Raw genomic sequence first — 19,360 nt, 5'->3', positions numbered from 1 at the left:
TATCTGTTAAGTCCATCCAGTCCAGTGTGTCATTCAAAGCCATTGTTTCCTTATTGATTTTCTGTTCAGATGGTCTGTCCATTGCTGTAAGTGGGGTGTTGAAGTCCCCTACTGTTATGGTATTATTATCAATGAGTTTTTGTATGTTTGTGATTAATTGATGTATATTTTTGGGTGCGTCCACGTTTAAAGCATAAATGTCTACAATTGTTAGATCTTCTTGGTGGATAGACCCCTTAATTATGATATAATACCCTTCTTCATTTCTTGTTACAGTCTTTATTTTAAAATCTAGATTGTCTGATATAAGTATGTCTACTCTGGCTTTCTTTTGGTGACCATTAACATGATAGATGGTTGTCCATCCTCTTAATTTCAACCTGAAGGTGTCTTTAGGTCTAAAGTGGGTCTCTTGTAAACAGCATATAGATGGATCTTGTTTTCTTATCCATTCTGTTATCCTATGTCTTTTGATTGGAGTGTTCAGTCCACTGACATTTAGAGTGAATACTGAGAGATATGAATTTATTGCCATTTTGTTGCCTGTAGAGTTGGAGTTCCTAAGTGGCGTTCTCTGGTCCTTTCTAGTCTTTATTGCTCTTAGTCTTTGTTGTTGTTTTTCATGCTCTTAGTCTTTGTTGTTGTTTTTCATCTTTTTTCCCCTCAGAGTGTCCCCCTTAAAATTTCTTGAAGACTGGTTTAGTGGTCATGAACTCCTTTAGTTTTTGTTTGTCCAGGTAGCATGTAACTCTTAATCTCAGGGTTGTGAGGATGAGCCCCATATTGGATATAGTGCCTACTTAAAAAATACATCAATAAAAATAAAAATAAAATGTGAGTTCTGAGGCAAGTATGATGATGTTAACTTTAAAAAAATTTTTTAACGTTTATTTATTTTTGACAGAGACAGAGCATGAGCAGGGGAAGGGCAGAGAGAGAGGGAGACACGGAATCTGAAGCAGGCTCCAGGCTCTGAGCTGTCAGCACAGAGCCTGACGTGGGACTAGAACCCACAAACCACGAGATCATGACCTGAGCCGAAGTTGGACACTTAACCGACTGAGCCACCCAGGGGCCCTGATGATGTTAATATTTAAAAATTCTAGATGGCAATTATATAGGAATATTTATTTACTCATTTTTAATGTTTGTTTATTTTTGAGAGGGAGAGAAACCAAATGTGAGTGGGGGAAGGGCAGAGAGAGAGACAGAATCCAAAGCAGGCTCCAGGCTCTGAGTTGTCAGCACAGAGCCCAACACAGGGCTCGAACCCACAATCCATGAGATCATGACCTGAACCAAAGCTGGACACTCAGCTGACTGAGCTACCCAGGCGCCCTTAGAATTTTTAAATTATATTTTCTGGATCTAAACTTCTTCATAAAATAAAAACACTGAAGCTACATTGCAAAATTACAAACATAGAATTTGTGTTTTTTGATCCTCAAGTGGAACCATTATCACTGAAACTTTGTTTCAGCTCTTAATCACAATGTAGATCTATTAGAGTATTTATAGGAGCTAAAAGACCCTAACTAAACTCATTCAAAAGATTAACTTGCTTAGATCTGAGAGAAATCTCATGCCTTTCCATTTTTAATTTCATGGTGGTTGGGAAAGACTAGACCAAAAGTCAACTCAATCTCCTCATCACAAAAATAGAGGTAAACCACATAGTCACACTCCGGTATTTAACATCCATACAAAGACTTATTTATAATGAGTAGTACTTAGTGCATCAGGTAATGTTCCTAATGTTTATGTCAGTTCTTAAGCATTCTTACCATTGGAATATAGACAAGCACACCATTGAAGAGCTAATTCATTAAAAAAATTTTTTTAATGCTTGTTTATTTTTGAAAGACAAAGAGCGCACAAACAGGGAAGGGGCAGAGAGAGAGGGAGACACAGAATCCAAAGCAGGCCCCAGGCTTCTAGCTGTCAGCCCAGAGCCTGATGCAGGGCTTGAACCCACAGACTGTGAGACCATAACCTGAGCCTAAGTCAAATGCTTAACCAACTGAGTCACCCAGGTACCCCAAGAGTGAGATTAAATTATGTGTTTAATATTAAGTTAATGAGACTACAGATACCAAACTTATATATAAGATATTAGTCTATTGTATCTTAATATTTATTGAGTTAATTTATGAAAACATTTTATCTGCTCAATAATGATATGACTACATATGTGACAAATTTATATAAAAATTTAGGTTTCTGTAAGGAGCAGCATCATTTGAATTTAAGCTTATGGATATAATATTATTTCATCTCCTGGCAAAATAGTTAGAAGGCAGCATATATTTTGTGTGAACCTAAATAAGTACCAGACATTGACTCCCCAAATCAAAATATAAGTTCTTATCTACACATGACTGTGTTACTTGACCTGTTTCATTTCCTGTTGTTACTGTCAACAGCACCAAGTTGGTGGCTTAAAACAACATAAATATGTTCTCTTGTGGTTCTAGGGGTTAGAAGGCCTAAAATCAAGGTGTCTTCAGAACTATGTACCCTTGGAGCCTCTAGGTGAGAATCTGTTTTTTTGTTTTTTCTAGCTTCTAGAATCTACTTATATTCCTTGTCATCTTCAAAGCCAATAGCATAACGTCTTCCAACTTCTCTTTGTCTGCTCTGCCCTTATGTCACCTTTTCTGACTCACCCTCCTGCCTTCTTCCTGCAAAGAACCTGTGATTCTATTGGACCCATTCACATAATACAGAATAATCTCTCTGTCTCAAGGTCCTTAATATAATCACATTTGCGAAGTCTCATTTACCATGTAAGGCAACATTCTCACAGTTTCTAGGGATTAGTATGTAGATATCTTGGGAAGTCATTATTCTACCAACCACACCACCCTTCAAACTCTTTTCTGGTTGAAATATCCATGAAATTAAGTAAGCTTTTGGTGAAAACCTTTTGGTTCATCACTATCACTATATGATGTAAAATAGTGATACTTAAGTGAAGTGTTATGGGAATACAAATCCCCATTACAAAATTAATATTAGAAGGTAAACCTTGTCTATGTATTGACCCATGGAGTTAAATAACTTTTGTGTGGACACTATACCACTTTTTAAAAGTAGTAATCTATTCAGAATGTGGTATTTTTGTACTGTAACTGCATTGTATCATCGATGAAAAATAGTGCATATTTCAGAAGATTGTTGCAATTACTAAATGAACTATGTTTTAAACTGTCACAGCAGTGACTGGCCTGGAGCTTTTGCTAAATACATGCTTGTTGCTTTTGTTAATATTAATAGATCCACTGAATTATCAAAAACCATATTGGCTACATTAAACAGCAGAATTTAGTGGGATAAAAATGCAAAAAAATTGATTTAAAGAACTCAAAAGGACTATATCAGGCACTAATTGACTAGAATATTAAGTTCGTAAACCTTTTATTCATTCAACAAGCAGTATCGAGCACTTAGGATACCAAGTCTGTTCAGTTCAGGAAAAATGGTAAGGAATTGGAGTGACACTTACCTTAGAGAGCCTCCAGTCCAACTCAATAGGAAGACAATAAGTAGAGGAATATGGGTCAGGATGGAAGTTGTACAGGATATCAGACTGTCTTTTATTTGATCCTTAGAGTTATGCCAAATTTAATATCTCTGAAGTCTGAAAATGAATATAGAGATTTATCCAGTAGGATGGATCCTAATTCTTAAAGCCTATCTTTTTTTTTTTTCTTTATAAGACTGTTCATAAAATCAAAGTGAAAGCTGGGTCAAACATGAAACAATTCAGTATCTTAAACACATGCACACACTGACAGTCCCACAATCAGACAAACATAATAAACACCACCACCATTTTCTAGGAACTAAACAGTGATTGTGCTTCTCTAGATATCTAAAATCAAGAGAGTGATTGTGATTTCTTATTTTTTTTAATACCCATTTATTTATTTTGAGAGAGAAAGAGAAAGACTGAGAGAGAGAAAGAGAGAGAGGATCCCAAGCAGGCTCAGCATTTTCATCACGGAGCTGGATGCAGGGCTCGATTTCTTCAACTCTTGAGATCATGACTTGAGCTGAATTCAAGAGCCAACTGCTCATCTGACTTAGCCACCCAGGTGCCTCAAAATGGAAATATTTCTATGACTTCTTAGAGAAAAAAAAAATGTACCTTATAGTGCTTGTAGTTTTTCAAGGCGCTTCCTCCTCTCCCCAATGTTTAGTAGACAATCCAAGTAGATAGTTTCTGATAGGCTTCACATAGGAGTTTTGAAAACATCACAAGAAGTGTATCTTAGTCCTTGTCAAAATATTTTCTTGTTGAAAATAGAGAAAATTTTTAGTGAAAACTGAAATGCATATCAGTTTAATTTATGCACATTATTTCAGGTAAATAATGTCACCAGGAGTTTTCACGGGTAAAATCAATGTTTGTGTCATACAGTAAAGTAGCAGTTATTACCAGAGTTGAAAATGTGTAAATGTTGTCCACCTCTTCCCACCGTATCAATCTTATTTTTTCTTTAATAACTACCACCTAATAATGCCTATCTATTAAAACTAAGCAGGAAGTTGTCTGGTGAAATCATTTTAAAAAATATTTTTCTACCTAACTTTAAAAAAAATTTTTTTGTAATGCTTATTCATTTTTGAGAGAGAGAGAAAGAGACAGAGTTGGGGAGGGGCAGAGAGAGAGGAGGACACAGAATCTGAAGCAGGCTCCAGGCTCTGAGCTGTCAGTGCAGAGCCCAACACGGGGCTCGAACCCGCGGACTGCAAGATCATCACCTGAGCTGAAGTCTCATGCTTAACCGACCAAGCCACCCAGGCGCCCCAACTATCTAACTTTTTATAGAAAAGTTATATGAGAAGAAACATAGGAAGAGAGGAAATGATCTATTATTAGACCTGAAGTTGGGGTCTAGAATAGCCCTGTGTATGTGTGTAGCATTCAAGCCATGCTGCATAAATGCCAGAGCTAGTGCCTAGGACTGAATGGGAGCCTGTTGTGCTTCTGAGGTAAATGAGAAAAACAAACAAAAAACCCCGTCTTTTCTCTCCCATTCTTAATCACTATGATGTGGAAATAAGGTCTAAAAGGTTTGTACCACTTTGATATACAGTAGGTGATAGATGTGTGGAGAGAGGAAACAAAAGGCATGGAATAGAAATCAAATGCAGTCAGAAATAGAGCGAATTCTGGAGACAGTAGCATGTGTGGACACTGACTGCAGTTTTAGTGCTGACGAGTCACAGCAGAAATGTCGGCTTTTTTTTAGTGCTTAGGGACCTTCCAGCCTGGTAGGCAAATTGTTCTCCTTTGCACCATCTACATTGTTTTCTCCTCTGGGATTGTCCCTGTCTTGTCTTACTTCACTTTTTCCCATCTGTCTACTCCTGGAGATACCTGCACTCATTACTTCGGGCCTCCCATTAGTGATTTCATTACACTATCTGCATTCTGCTGTTTGCTTCCAGCAGTGAACCAAAGCACAAGAAACCAGCCACTGCTCATCAAGGGAGGTTGTGGGCACAGGCTGGGTTTCTTTTAGCCGTCCACACTGGCTCAGGGAAGATGATGGACAGGATTTCTCGTTTCCACTCTTAGAGTTCTTATAGCTAATGCCCTGATGTATCTGTCTATCAGTGAATTGATAGATTGATCCATCCACGCATACATTTATTTTGGCACACAGCTTTGGGATCCAGGCAAATGATGCCTGAATGGACTTACCCTATCACTGCTTGTCAAGGTTAAAGAATCAGAACTCAGAAGAAGAGTTGAGACCAACTTTAATGATGGTATTGGAATGGGTAGTTTTAATAATGATATGTTTTCTTCAAGGGAATTTAGATTCAATTAAGTATGTAATGAAAGCACAGGGGAGTGTTTGAAGAATCATTGAGTCTCTGTCCAGGTGGCATGCTTATAGATGGAGTTACATGCAGTCTAAGAGTGAAACAAGTCCTTTAAAGGCTTACCCCAATCACCAGAAAGAAAAATATAAACTGTGTTTCTGTTTAAACTAGGCAAAATTGTCTATTTAGGTGTTAAACATTCAGTGGGATACCTACCCATGAATAAGACATTTTTACATATACTCAGTTGTATACATATATGTACGTGGGTCACTGAGGCAGTATTTTAAAAATGATCGTGCCTAAGTGGTTACTTTATTTATTTTTGTAGTGGAATTAGGCAGATTATAATTTACATAAACTGAATGCACATGGGACTCCATATCTTCACGGAGTATATTATATGGTAATACAATTTTAGAGTAGCTGATTAGGCCTTGTGAGGCCCAGTGACATAGGATAGCAATAGATTGCTATCAAAGCCAAGAGGAAGATAAGGTAGCATTTTTGTCATGTAGAGCTCTAAATCCTCTATTACTTTGAAATCAGCTCAGTAGCATATTTTAAACTCAAGAGGGGCTATCTTTCTGGTTCCTGATGATTGTTTTAATGGTGGATCTGACCATATGTGTATCAGATATGGAAAGTAATGTCCATTAAATAGAGTAAAAATGTTCTTTTAGGGAGAAAAAAAAGTGATTTAAATTTTTAGATTCTCATGGGATCTCATTAAAGTTCTCTTTCTTAAATAGATTGTGCAGCCTAATAGTTATCAGGAATCCTGCAGTGCACATGGCTGATAGGTTAGTTTACACAGGATTAATTGTGTAATTTTGCAAGCAGCCAGCACAGTGAACATTGATTTTTGCATTAGCCCTGTGTGTTGTTTCTAAGGAAATTCTGCTTTCTATTTTTAAGGTGGTGTAACATTTCACTTTTTGTTAATTATAATTTCTACCAACACGTTTCATGCCTGGTATAATTTATTAAAAGTTTTTCCTAATGTTATTTTCTAACTGTTATGTCCTTCAGAAACTTTATTAATCTTGAGCACTGATGTGTAAAAAAAATGACAGAAGAAAATGCCTCTCACAAAGCATTCTCTTAACAGGCCATTTTCCCCATGCTTCCATCGATAAGTTGCCCAAATATTCCTTAAAATACAGAAACAATTCAGTTGCATCTAATTCGTATACTAAGTGAATGATTAACGTAAGAAGTAACCTGAAAATATTACATTTCTCAAAACCAAAGAATGTGAATGTTCAAAGGAGAGCAGGCTGTTCAGAACAGTCCATTTTCTCGAATATGTAGATCTTTAGAGCCTCGTATTTCTTGAAGTATTTGTTGATATGGAAGGAATAAAGAAAGAGGTTTTTTGTTTTTTTTTTTTTTTGCTTGAATTTTCCAGATAATTAGTTCAGCTCTCAGTTACTAGAGTTTGTCCACTTTTTGTGAGTATAAAACGTCTGTTGGGATTTCAGTGGGATTGTTGTAACTGGGTTGAGAATATATTTTGTTGTCTTCTGTGTGGTTTTGAGAAAACAGAAAATAATGTTGATTGTGTGCAATTTAGGCCTTAATCTTTACACTTTTCTGGTCTTGGACTTGCAAATCAAGTACCTGCCTGTGCCCCTTTCCTCCCCCAATTCGAGACTCCATTAGATAAAAATTTCCTCCCTTCATATCATTGTGGTTCCTCCAGCAAAAGAGTTGAACACCTCTTAGCTTTTGCTGCCTTTGTTTTGTTTTGCTTTGCTTTGGGTGGAACCTCCCTCTCCCTTCTCCCCCACTGTGAGTTTCTGCTGCATTATAAAGACCCAATAAGGAACTGTACAAAGTGAGTACTTAAAATGTGTGCTGAGTGACCAACTGGACCCTCTTGGAAGAACCCTCTTAAACACTTTGTTACCAGAACTTCAAAAAGGGGCTTGCTTCTGAAGAATCAAAAAGGATCTCTTGTATAATAAATTTGAAGCATTCAGTATAAAATGAACGGAATAAAATATCTTTTAAGCTCCTGTATGATGCCCGGATTATGTGAAGAGACTAAGGAAGTGGTGGTTCTCTCACGCTTTTGTGTCACGTTAAACAGAAATAGATGAAAGCAAAAGCTTAAAACTGACAAAATCCCAAGCAGGGAAGCACTGGTTCCCAGCTTGTTCATTGGTTCATAGCAAACAACCAACTGATAATTTGAGGAAAAAAAGAAAAAAAAAAGATTTTCTTTCATAGGAAAGGACTGAGTTTGTTTTGTGTCATTTTAAACCACAACTTCACAAAGTATACGCCACTGTTTTTCTGACATAGAAAGTGGGTCATGACATTGTTGAGAAAGGACTGGAATTGGAATCACAATACTGGCTTCTACCCTTGACCTTTGTCACTTGCTGTGTGTGACACTGAAGAAGTAATTTAACCCTCTGCATTTTATTTTTTCCTAATTTTTAAATAAATCTAACAAATTAACACAAACTTGTTTCAAGGATTACATGAAAAAAAATCTTTGGTAGAGTGTTATAAAATATAAGGTGTTATACTCTTATAGGTAGTTTGCAATACAATTTGATTAAGCAATTACAACATATTTTAGTACTCTGGAGGCTGAATATTTGCTTTTTACATTGCACTTGGTCTTGGGTAGTTTGAATAAGCCAAATGAGAGTTAAAATTTGAAACCATTGTAATTGTCTTCAGTATATCGTATGCATGAAAATGGGTGTATGCCTCTGGAGGAAGAGCCATTAGCTTTCTCCAGATTCTCCAATGTGTTTGTGATTCTAATGGGGTTACGAAACACTTAACTAGATGAGTCATCACCAATTTCCATTTCACATTATGGAAGTATTGGATACTTGTATTATGGAAGTATTGGATACTTGAAGAGTGAATTTAGCATATTGGTTTATATTTACCAAGGGTTTTTGTCTAACAAATTCTACTGAGGGAGAAGATCAATGCAGATTGGCGATCTGCATAACTTTTCCCACTGTTAATTTTTTAAATGATTATTTCCCATAATTAAGGCAGATTTTTCTTTATTTCTTTCCACACCACCACACCACCGTCACCACCATCATCTAGTCCTCTTTTGTTTTAAATACGTAGCTAATTGCAGATCAATTACAATCTTATGGAAAACTGAAACAGACATAGCCTGTAGGTGAACTTTGAAATTTTGTGCAATAGGACTGCATTAAATATAGTATTTTTCTACATGTTGTTTTTTAATAACTAAAAAAATTATGTTAATTGACATTTTCAACTGACAGTGTATCTTTAGATTTTATTTCTTATTGTCCATCACCACAAATGTATCTCACCATAAATGTGTCAGTGTTATCCTCAACTGTACTTTCAACCTCCTGAGCCCAATGCAAATTTTGTTTAAATAAATATTTTTCACAGCATCACTAATGATATTCAGCTCTTCGTGTCTAAAATTTGTGGATAACCCTTCTATTTCTGGTAGATTTGCTGATCAGTTTTTGGCAGGAATGAAAGACATGGCAACCCCTACTGGTTGACCAGAAAGTTATGCTTAGAATTCACATATTCATCTCTCTAACTGGGGAGTACTTTGGTATCTCCCATGTACTGAGCTCATTGTGAGGAAGCACAGGGGAATCGTGGGCTCGACCCACATATCGGCAGCTTGTTACAAATTATTAATTCGGTCTTTTGAGTAACACCATTGTGTTTGTATATCATTCTGCTTGCACACAGTTTCCTGGAGTCTTCATACTTAGTTATTTTGATTTGGTCTACATAAAGATATTATGACAGTTGTCATTGAATTGCACAATCTTTTCTGCGTTAAAATTAATAGGAATTATTTTATTATAATAAATAAGTATGTTTAACTTATTAACATTAACATTTAGAGTCTATCAATAACTAATTAACATTTAGAGTCTATCAATGACTAACATTTAGAGTCTATCAATAAATAACTAGTCTGCCTCAATTTTTAGACATCTTTTGACATATCTTTTTTGCAGTTTTAGATTTTTTTTAAATTATTGAGTAATTTATTCATGCTCTGCTGATTAGCTCTTTATTTTCAGTTTTACAAGGTAGGTTTTGCACTTAGGTATTTTTTACACAACAAACTTTCCATTTGCAAGTTAGTGTATATAAAATAATTATGTTAGACATTATCTATTTTTAAGTGAAACATTTTATTTTTTTCAACCTTTTTGAGGTATAACTGACACATAAAAATTGTATATATTTAAAGTGTGCAACATGATTTTATATACATATGCATTGCCAAATGATTTTCACAATCAAGCTAATTAACACATCCACCACCTCACGTAGTTACCTTTGGGGTTTGTGTGTGCGTGTGTGTGTGTGTGTGTGTGTGTGTGTGTGTATGGTGGGAATACTTAGGATCTATTCTCTTAGAAAATTTCAAGTGCGCAATACAGTGTTATTAACCCAGTTATCACCAGATAATAACCAGGTAATCACCCTGCTCTACATTAGTTCCCCAGAACTTAATCATCTTATAACTGAAAATTTGTACCCTTTGACCAGCATCTTCCTATCAGCACCCCTACCCAAGTCCCTGGCAGCTACCACTCTACTCTTTGCTTCTGTAAGTTTGACTTTTATAGAGTCCACAGATAAATGAAATCATATATAGTATTTGTTCTCCAGTGTCTGACTTATTTCAGTAGTGATATGTCCTCCAAGTTCATCCATGTTGTTGAAAATGGCAGGACTTCCTTCTTTTTTATGGCTGAGTTATTTTTCATTGTGTGTGTGTGTGTGTGTGTGTGTGTGTGTGTGTGTGTGTAATCAATGTTTCTTTATCCATTTGTCCATTGGCAGACACATAGGTTGTTTCCATAGCTTGGTTATTATGAATAACGCTTCAGTTAACATAGAAATGCACATACTGCTTTGACATACTGATTTCATTGACATTATCTCTGTTATGTGGTTTACCATTTACAAACACTTACTGCCACTCTCTGAGGGTGGTGAGGCAGATTTTGTTAGCCCCAGTTAAAGAAAGGAAGATGTAGGCACACCTGAGTGGCTCAGTAGGTTAAGCACGCTGGGCATGGAGCCTGCTTAAGATGCATGTGCTCGCTCTCTCTCTCTCTCTCTCTCCCCCTCCCCCCACCCTCTGCCCCTTCTCTGTGGGATGAGCACTCTCTCTGCCTATAAAAAAAAAAAAAAGGATGATACAGAAGTTTATGGTAGTTGTGACCTACTCAGGGGTATAGCTAGTGAGTACCAGAGTTGGTGTTTGTGTTACCATAATTTAACTTTACATCTTAGACTGGAATTTTCTAAGCTATTTTGCTCCCTTCTCCACTCAAGGACCTTCTGTGAAAGGAACCAAGGAGCACTTAAAATTTTTCCTCTAAGGTAGGGGCTGAACTCATTATCTTAGACTGAATCAATTCAGGCTTTTCTTTTATCCCCATTCTCTTTAGTTCCTATTGAATCAAGACTTCCAGCACCCTTGAAACCTTGGCTTTATCTGAGAATACCAACATATAAACTGGAGTTAGCATCCTGATACATAAATCCGAATTTGTCATTTCCTACTAAAATCCCACAATGCTCTTCTCTTTTAAGATGAAGTTTAATTATCTAAGCATGACATTCAGAGCTGTTCACACTGTCCCTGCAGTTCAGTTTTTCAGCCTAATGTCTATTTTTTCTATTCTCTGCCCTCCTCTTTCGCCTCTAAACCTGAGAATGCCTTGCTTTCTTGCGCTTCTTGGTTTCTTCTCCTCTTCTCCCCTAGTGCCTCCTCTGGCATTAGAATGCCATTACTTCCTTTTCAGTTTCATAAACTGGCCCATTTACATACCTTGCCAAATAACTATGCGGGGGGGGGGGGGGGGAAGGGTTTTATTTCTTACCATGTTTATTTTGATGCAAAAGGTAACTTACGATCATTAAAAAGTGTCTATTAAATTAGAGCATCTTTAATCTCTCTTTGCCCCTTTATTCCAGTGTTGTTTCCCACAAAGCTGTAGATATATACGATTATTGTTGGCAAAATTGAGCTCGTACTCCATATAAAATTTTGTGGTCTTTTATTTCATCTAATATTATATGAAAGTTCAGCATTCAGTATTCTTTGAAAACACAATTTTTCAACCTACAAAATTGTCTAATACATAGTCATATTCTAGGAACTTAATTATTTCTCTACTACTGAGCATTTAGGTTGTTACCAAAATTTAATTTTATAAGTTACACTGACTAAATATGATTTTACATTAACGTTTGAACATATCTCAATATGTTTAAACTCAAGCAGGTTTTCTATTTGTGTGAAGACTGGTTTAAACAGAATAACATAAAATGGTATGTTAGATCATTCAGTAAGGTAAAACATTTATAACGTTTTGTACAGATATGCAGTATATGATTTTTACGTATTTGTATATATATCCATACATGTGTGTATATGTGTAGTTATAGCACTAGTTGAATATTGATATATTAACTGGGGGAGGAAATGCACTTAGTAATTTTTAACTTTGACAGATGATTTTTGTTTTATTAAATATATATGCATATATGTAATAAATATATATTTATTTTTTATAAATATATGCATAGGTGTGTATGTGTGTGTATACATAGCTATTTATATTTTACCAGATCTCTACAGTAGACATTTATTACTCTTATGATAAATCAAAAAAAAAAAAAAAAAAAAAAGAAACCCTAACCCACACAGTTATCCATCTTAACCAATTGCCATCTCCTTCAAAGTCTTTCTAACATGAATTCATAAGTAAAAAATGAGTTTCTCATTGGTGGAATACTAAAACCACTTGTAAATTATTTGTCTCCTAGGGTTCACTGTGGTGTGCGATCGTAAGTAGCTATCAAGACTAAAATACAGACAGTACTGAAAAATACTGGGAAGGTGGACAGAGGACTGAAACTTAGTCTTGTTCTGTGGGAGAGTTACTGAGTGTAGCCCTAGGCATGCTTTGGGGAAGATGAGGGGGAAGCAGAGATTCTGAGGCTCATAAGCCAGTGGTGCAAGAACTGTAGAGACTGCTCAGGGCTTGAAAGCTGTTTGAGCAAATACTCTGACTAAAGCAGCAGGTGGAGTGGCTCAAGCAGGAAATTGGGAATAATATCCTGGGATTGGATTTGTTTAGACAATTCCTGTTTCTAGGACATAGGGCTCTCCATTCATGGGCGTGCCTTGACCATCGTGCCGGATGCAGAATAGTCAAGTCATAAATACTTGAATGAATGAATAAAGATGACCTTGTACATGCTTTCAGATAGAAAGTATTACCAGTATTACTGGGCTCCTGAGTGGCTTAGTCGATTGAGTGTCCGACTTCAGCTCAGGTCATGATCTCGCAGTTAGTGAGTTCAAGGCCCGCGTTGGGCTGTCTGCTGACAGCTCAGAGCCTGGAGCCTGCTTCGGATTCTGTGCCCCCCTCTCCCTCCGCCCTCCCCCTCCTTGTGCTCTGTCTCTCTGTCTTTCAAAAATGAATAAACATAAAAAAATTAAAAAGAAAGTATTAGCTATATTACCTGGTTTTCATACCTAAATGTGCCTGCAAGATATATGTACTTCAGTTTGACTTTTAATGACTTAGAATTCCATTCTTTAATCATGATTGAAAATACATGTCTGACTACGCTTGCAGCCTAAAGAGCAAGAGTCCGGTTTAAAAGTGTTCTGATGCTATTACAATGCCTTTGGCAGTATTTAAGACTATCACAATTAAAAAGCTGTATCCTGGGGAAATGGTTTTGCAATCCTAGACAATATGTAACTTCTTTGTGCTTCAGTTGTTCTACCTTTAAAATGAGGAACTTAAAGACAGAACGTTTTTGTCTACCTCATAGAGTTGTAAGGATAAATTGAATTCATAAAAGGGGCACCTGGGTGTTTCAGTCGGTTAAGCATTTGACTTCGCCTCAGGTCATGATCTCATGGTTCCTGGGTTCGACCCCCCCCTCAGGCTCTGTGTTGACAGCTTGGAGCCTGTAGCCTGCTTCGGATTCTGTGTCTCCCTATCTCTCTTCCCCTCCCCTGCTCATACTCTGTCTCTCAAAAATAAACAAACATTAAAAAACAGCATAAAACAGAAGAGTGCCTGGCATACAGCAAACCCCATGTAAATGTATCCTATTGTCATTACTGAATGAGCCAGACCTTGGTATTAACTTGTCCACAGCCAACTGATTTGATCAGGATTTAGTCAGAGGACCTTTGCTTTTCTGGTATCTGAGATTATCATCATATACATTTTGGATCGTACACAAAAGCAGAATACTCCTCAGTTGATTGTGTTCAGAATTGCAGATTTGTTATGGACCTTTGTACTTCCTGGGGAGACAATCTACAATTGCATTGGAAAGTAATATAAAATCAGAGCTAGATGCTCATTGAGATCTAAAAGATTATCTATTCAGTTTATTCTTAACATAAAGCTTTGGCATTTTGCTGATTACTTTCAAAACCATTTCAAACATGATTTCATTTGATACTAATACTACTCTCAACAGAATTAAGAAAACAAAGAATGCCCCTGCCCATCAGACACCAAGGTGACAAACGGGATGAGCAGGTCCGTAAGAGGGCCTCTGGCCTCTGGCAGGTGGGACTTTTAAGTTGTATGATTTGGAAAACAAGAGCTTCCCCCTTTGTGTTACAGGGTTCTAGTCCACACTTTGTGATTTGACCAGGTAATGTGGTTGAAACTTGGCCTCCAGTGTTGTTCTGCTCCCTCAGTATTCATGGTTCGAAGACCCCAGATGGTGCCATGTGGGGCCAGTGCCCTATACATGTCCCTCAGGTCCTTCTCTATCACCCTGAGCCTATTCTGCTACAACGACAATTGTCACCTCTCAAATAGCATTGGAGTAAATCATGTCCACATTTGATTGCAAAAAAATGAGTTGATAATTTTCCCCAGGTGATAAAGCTAGGAAGTAGCAGAGCTCATTCATTCATGCAGATATTTATTGATCACCTGCTCTGTGCTACGTTCTGGGATAGGCTCAAAACTCCTGAGTTCCTGAGTGTAATTGATACCATTGGTCAGATCCAGGTCCTTTAGGGTCAGCCATCCATAAAGAAGGAAAAATTCTTGCTTTTTTAAAAATGTTTTTTAATGTTTATTTATTTTTGTCGGAGGAAGAGAGAGACAGAGGAGAGAGAGACAGAGAGCATGAGTTGGGGAGGGGCAGAGAGAGGGAGACACAGAATCTGAAATAGGCTCCAGACTCCAAGCTGTCAGTCCAGAGCCTGGCGCAGGGCTTGAACTCACAGACAGTGAGACCATGACCTGAGCCGAAGTTGGACCCTTAACTGCCTGAGCCACCCAGGTGCCCTGAGAAGGGAAAGATTCTTGAGAGGTGTATTTGTTCTTCACAATGTTCTCAAATGGTAGTTGCAAATACTCTGAAAGTAGGGTATAAACCCTACTTTTTGTTAAACTATGAGTACACTTGCCAAAAAATAGGTATCAACTTTCTGGAAGCTAGATATTTCTTTAACATTTATAACCTATCGTAGTAAGAAAGTTCTATCATATATGATTTGTTCTCAATTTATTTCCGAGGGATCTCTCCTCTTTCAAGATTCAGCAGTCCAAGATTATAGAACATATAATTATATTCACTTCTCCTGTATCCTTCAAGATTCTTATTCATTTTGGTCTGTCCTGTATATTCATCTTTCAACATTAAAGATTTCTAATCATTTAATCTTCCCTTGTATTAGAGTTCATGACTCCAGCCTCTTGAATATTTTTTTAGTTGCCCTTCCCTTTCTTTCAGCTTCATTATGAGACTAATTTTTCCTGTAATCATAGACTTTTTTAAAATGTTTGTTTATTTTTGAGAGAAACAGAAAGACACAGAACACCGACAGGGGAGAGGCAGAGAGAGAGAGAAAGGGAGACAGAGGATCTAAAGTGGGCTCCATGCCTACAGCAGAAAGCCTGATGTGGGGCTAAAACTCAACAACCACGAGATCATGACTTAAACCGAAGTCAGACGCTTAACCAACTGAGCCACCCAGGTGCCCCAGTAATCATAAACTTTGAAGGCCAAAAGAAACTGTAAAAAAATTGTTAGCATTCTCATGTTGTAAGTAAGGATACCGAGACCTAAACTGGTTAAGAAAGCAGTGTTTCTGAACCATTAAAAAGCAGTGTTAGTGATAGAGCTAGTAATAAAATTCACTGGGTCTTCTGACTTACCCTGGAATATCCTTTGCTAATTTCTCTACATGATGCTCCTTAACACATTTGGATATATGTCTTTAAAATAGTAGGAGACAGGGGTGCTTGGGTGGCTCAGTGACTTTTGCTCCGGTGATGATCATGGTTTGTGAGTTCAAGCCTTGCATTGGGCTTTGTGCTGACAGTGTGGAGCCTGCTTGGGATTCTGTCTCTCTCTCTCTCTCTCTCTCTCTCTCTCTCTCTCTCTCCCCCTCTCACTCTCACTCTCACTCTGCCTCTCTCTCTCTCTCTCTCTCTCTCTCTCTCAAAATAAAGAAATAAACTTAAAAAAAAAGTAAATAGAGAAGTAATTCCTATGTAGTCCTTTTCTCAAACTCAAGGTACATTACACGAATGATGCAATAAGGAAGTCTGGCTAGAGTAGATAAAGACATGGGCTCCGAGTTACATCGACATGTTCACATCATGGCTGTGCCACTCATTCTCATTGTGATCTTGCACAGAATGAGATCTTGTGATCTCCAATCTATTTAAGTTCATTGCATCTTCTATAAAATTAGCGTCGGTAGTACCTAACTTAGAGGTCACTTGTGGGTAACAGATAAATTGCTTAGCACACCATGCAGCACAAAGTATGTCTTCAATTAACATTAGAAGAAAATCACATATGACCCTTCTTAGGGGGTCAGTAATTGTTTTTGAGTCAACACATGCTGAAACTAGTAATCTGAAATAGAGACTAGTTTCTTTCAGAGTGTTCATTCAGAGGTATTGATAGGAGCAAATTCAACATTTTCATACTGCTTGTGTCAAGTTTTGCTTATAAATAATATCCAAAAACAAATTTTGCTGTTGATCATAGCTTTCCTGATTCCTATTTTATTGTACATCACTTTATGTTAAGCATATTGAAGAATTTCTGTTGTGTGCTCATTTTTACTATACTACCAGCTTATTTTCCAGGGAATATTAGGTGCATCATATATCATTTTCTTTTTAAAAGATACTATATTCATTCTAAAAAATTAAATTGAGCATCTTGGTGCACATTTTGAGCACATGGACTTTACTGATTTGAATCAAGAACTCATTTCTGTCAGGCAGATGCTGGTTGATGACAGAAAGGAAGGTGTTTTCAATCCCAACTTTTTAAGAATATTGACCCAAATATTGACAGAAAGCTGATGTGCTCTCAGTCTACTTTTTAACTCAGTAAAAAACCCCAGTGTTTGAAGATTAATTGAGATTAGGTACTTAAAAGAAAGAAAAAATGAAAAAATAGTCACTCTTGATTCCAAATACATCTATATACTGCCCACACCCCCCCCCCCACAAATATATAGAATAGGCATTTTCATTCATTGTACATTTATTAAGCAACCAGTATTTGACAATTTGACAGCCACTGTGCTTGGGTACCAGGGAGGAAAAAGAGTTGTTGTTCTTGTTGTTTTTCTGGCCTTCAGGAGCTCACAAGCTTGCAAAAAACGTTATTAGAGAAATTCTTCTCTGTCTTGTGAGAGTAGGACCTGTAACTGCTCACACTTGCAGCTTCTATAGCAGTTGTCAACGTTCCTGTGTCACCATTTGGGGGAACGTGATTTTCTCATGTTGGCTGAGTTTGAAGGGTGTCTCTGTGATCACGTGCTCCTCCTGGCCTCATTGACTGCCTGTGGGTGGTTATGGGCTTCTGTGCTGCCCCTCCGGTTACTGGATACCTTGTAGGTCCCAGCCCTGAGCTAAGCAGTTTATACACATCAGTCCTTACCCTCACACCTATCCTGCAAGAAAGATACCATTATCCCTATTGCCTATGAGACCGTTGGTGTTCCAAAAGGTTATGTCATTAGCCTAAGGTCACACAGTGAATAAGTACACACTCACTTTATTTTCAGCTTCTCTGTCTCTTTTTCCTCCGTGTGACAGTGTCCCTTTTGATAGGCACAGTGGCAGTAGGATGGGGCCACTTCCTCTAATGGTGTGTGACATTCACCCCTGTGACTGTCAATTTGAGTAACTGTGAAGTACTACTACTTCTTATACATGTAGCTTTCATACATTCGTTCATTAATCCATCCAAAATGTATTTATTAACCTTCGTTATGGTGCCAGGCAGTGACACTAGAATTACAGTAACAGTCAAAATGTGCCCTTATTGAACTCAAGATTCATTGTGTTAAATACAGAGTGAAACCTAGCAGGAGTAGCCATTTGGCCTTGAGTTAATTTTATCTACAATGCATTTGCAGTTTACATATGATGTGTTATAAATTCAATGAGTAAAGAGAATTCACCTTAAACATACGCTAGGAGGCTGGGGAGCCTGGGTGGCTCAGTCGGTTGAGCATCTGACTCTTGATTTTGGCTCAGGTCATGATCCCACTAGGATCGAACCCATGTCGATCTCCACACTTAAGATTCTCTCTTTCTCCTTCTCCCCTTCTCCCCTGCTCAAGCTCCTTTTAATCTTATTTATTTATTTTGAGAGAGAGAAAGAACTTGGGAGAGGCAGAGAGAGAGGGAGAGAAAGAGAATCCCAAGCAGGCTCCACATTGTCAGTACAGAGCCAGACTTGGGGCTCGAAGTCAAGAACAGTGAGATCATGACCTGAGCCTAAATCAAGAGTCAGATGTTCAACTGACTGAGCCACCCAGGCACCCTTCTAAAGTAATTGTTTTTAAGTTTATTTATTTATGAGAGAGAGAGACAGCATGAGTGGGGGAGGGGCAGAGGGAGAGGGAGACATGGAATCCGAAGGAGGCTCCAGGCTCTGAGCTCTCAGCCCAGAGCCTGACACGGGGCTCAAACTCAGAAACCATAAGGTCATGACCTGAGGCAAAGTTGGACACTTAACCAACTGAGCCACCCAGGCGCTCCAAAAAGAATTTTTTTTTAATGCTAGGAAGGTGCCGTGTAGAAAAGTGACCTATCATCTGTGAGTAATTCTTCTGCAGCCAACTTTTACTCCACGACTGGAAGAGATCGCCATTTCTTTTGCTGAGCACCTGATGAAGTTATTGGTTGGTTTTTAGGGGCCACGTTGTATGAAAAGTACTATTTTCTAATACTAAATAACGTCAGAGCAGCAAGATGTTCATATTAGGAAGGCCTGTGGACCCAAGTTTACCTGATTCACAGCTGCTGCCATAAGTATCCTTTTCACTGAGTGGACCAGCCTCATCCAGCCTTAACGCCTCTTGCTTTTGAGCAAGTTCTGTTTCTCCTCTAGGGTGCTTTCTCTCCCTTTCTGTGTTTTGTTTCCTCACGTGAGTACAGTTTCATTTGATGTACCTAAACTACATATGTTTTTTTTCATTCAT

At 37.7% G+C, this 19,360-nt stretch overlaps 1 protein-coding gene across 21 annotated transcripts in view; it reads left to right on the top strand.

The window, feature by feature from the left end:
* Positions 1–19,360, top strand: part of CHL1 (cell adhesion molecule L1 like) — a 200,822-nt gene that overhangs the window by 27,152 nt on the left and 154,310 nt on the right. For 3 of the 21 annotated variants that reach the window (XM_053219041.1, XM_027042491.2, XM_053219046.1), the window contains exon 2: positions 2,475–2,532. The exons of the other annotated variants lie outside the window; for them this stretch is intronic. The gene's annotated coding sequence lies outside the window, so the exon portion shown is untranslated. The remainder of the gene's footprint in view (positions 1–2,474; positions 2,533–19,360) is intronic. 21 annotated transcript variants of the gene reach the window in all.

The sequence above is a fragment of the Acinonyx jubatus genome, chromosome A2, assembly GCF_027475565.1.
Source record: "Acinonyx jubatus isolate Ajub_Pintada_27869175 chromosome A2, VMU_Ajub_asm_v1.0, whole genome shotgun sequence".
In the NCBI taxonomy this organism is placed as follows: domain Eukaryota; kingdom Metazoa; phylum Chordata; class Mammalia; order Carnivora; family Felidae; genus Acinonyx; species Acinonyx jubatus.
Note: the sequence above shows the minus strand (reverse complement) of the source record. Positions and strands in the feature narration are given on the sequence as shown.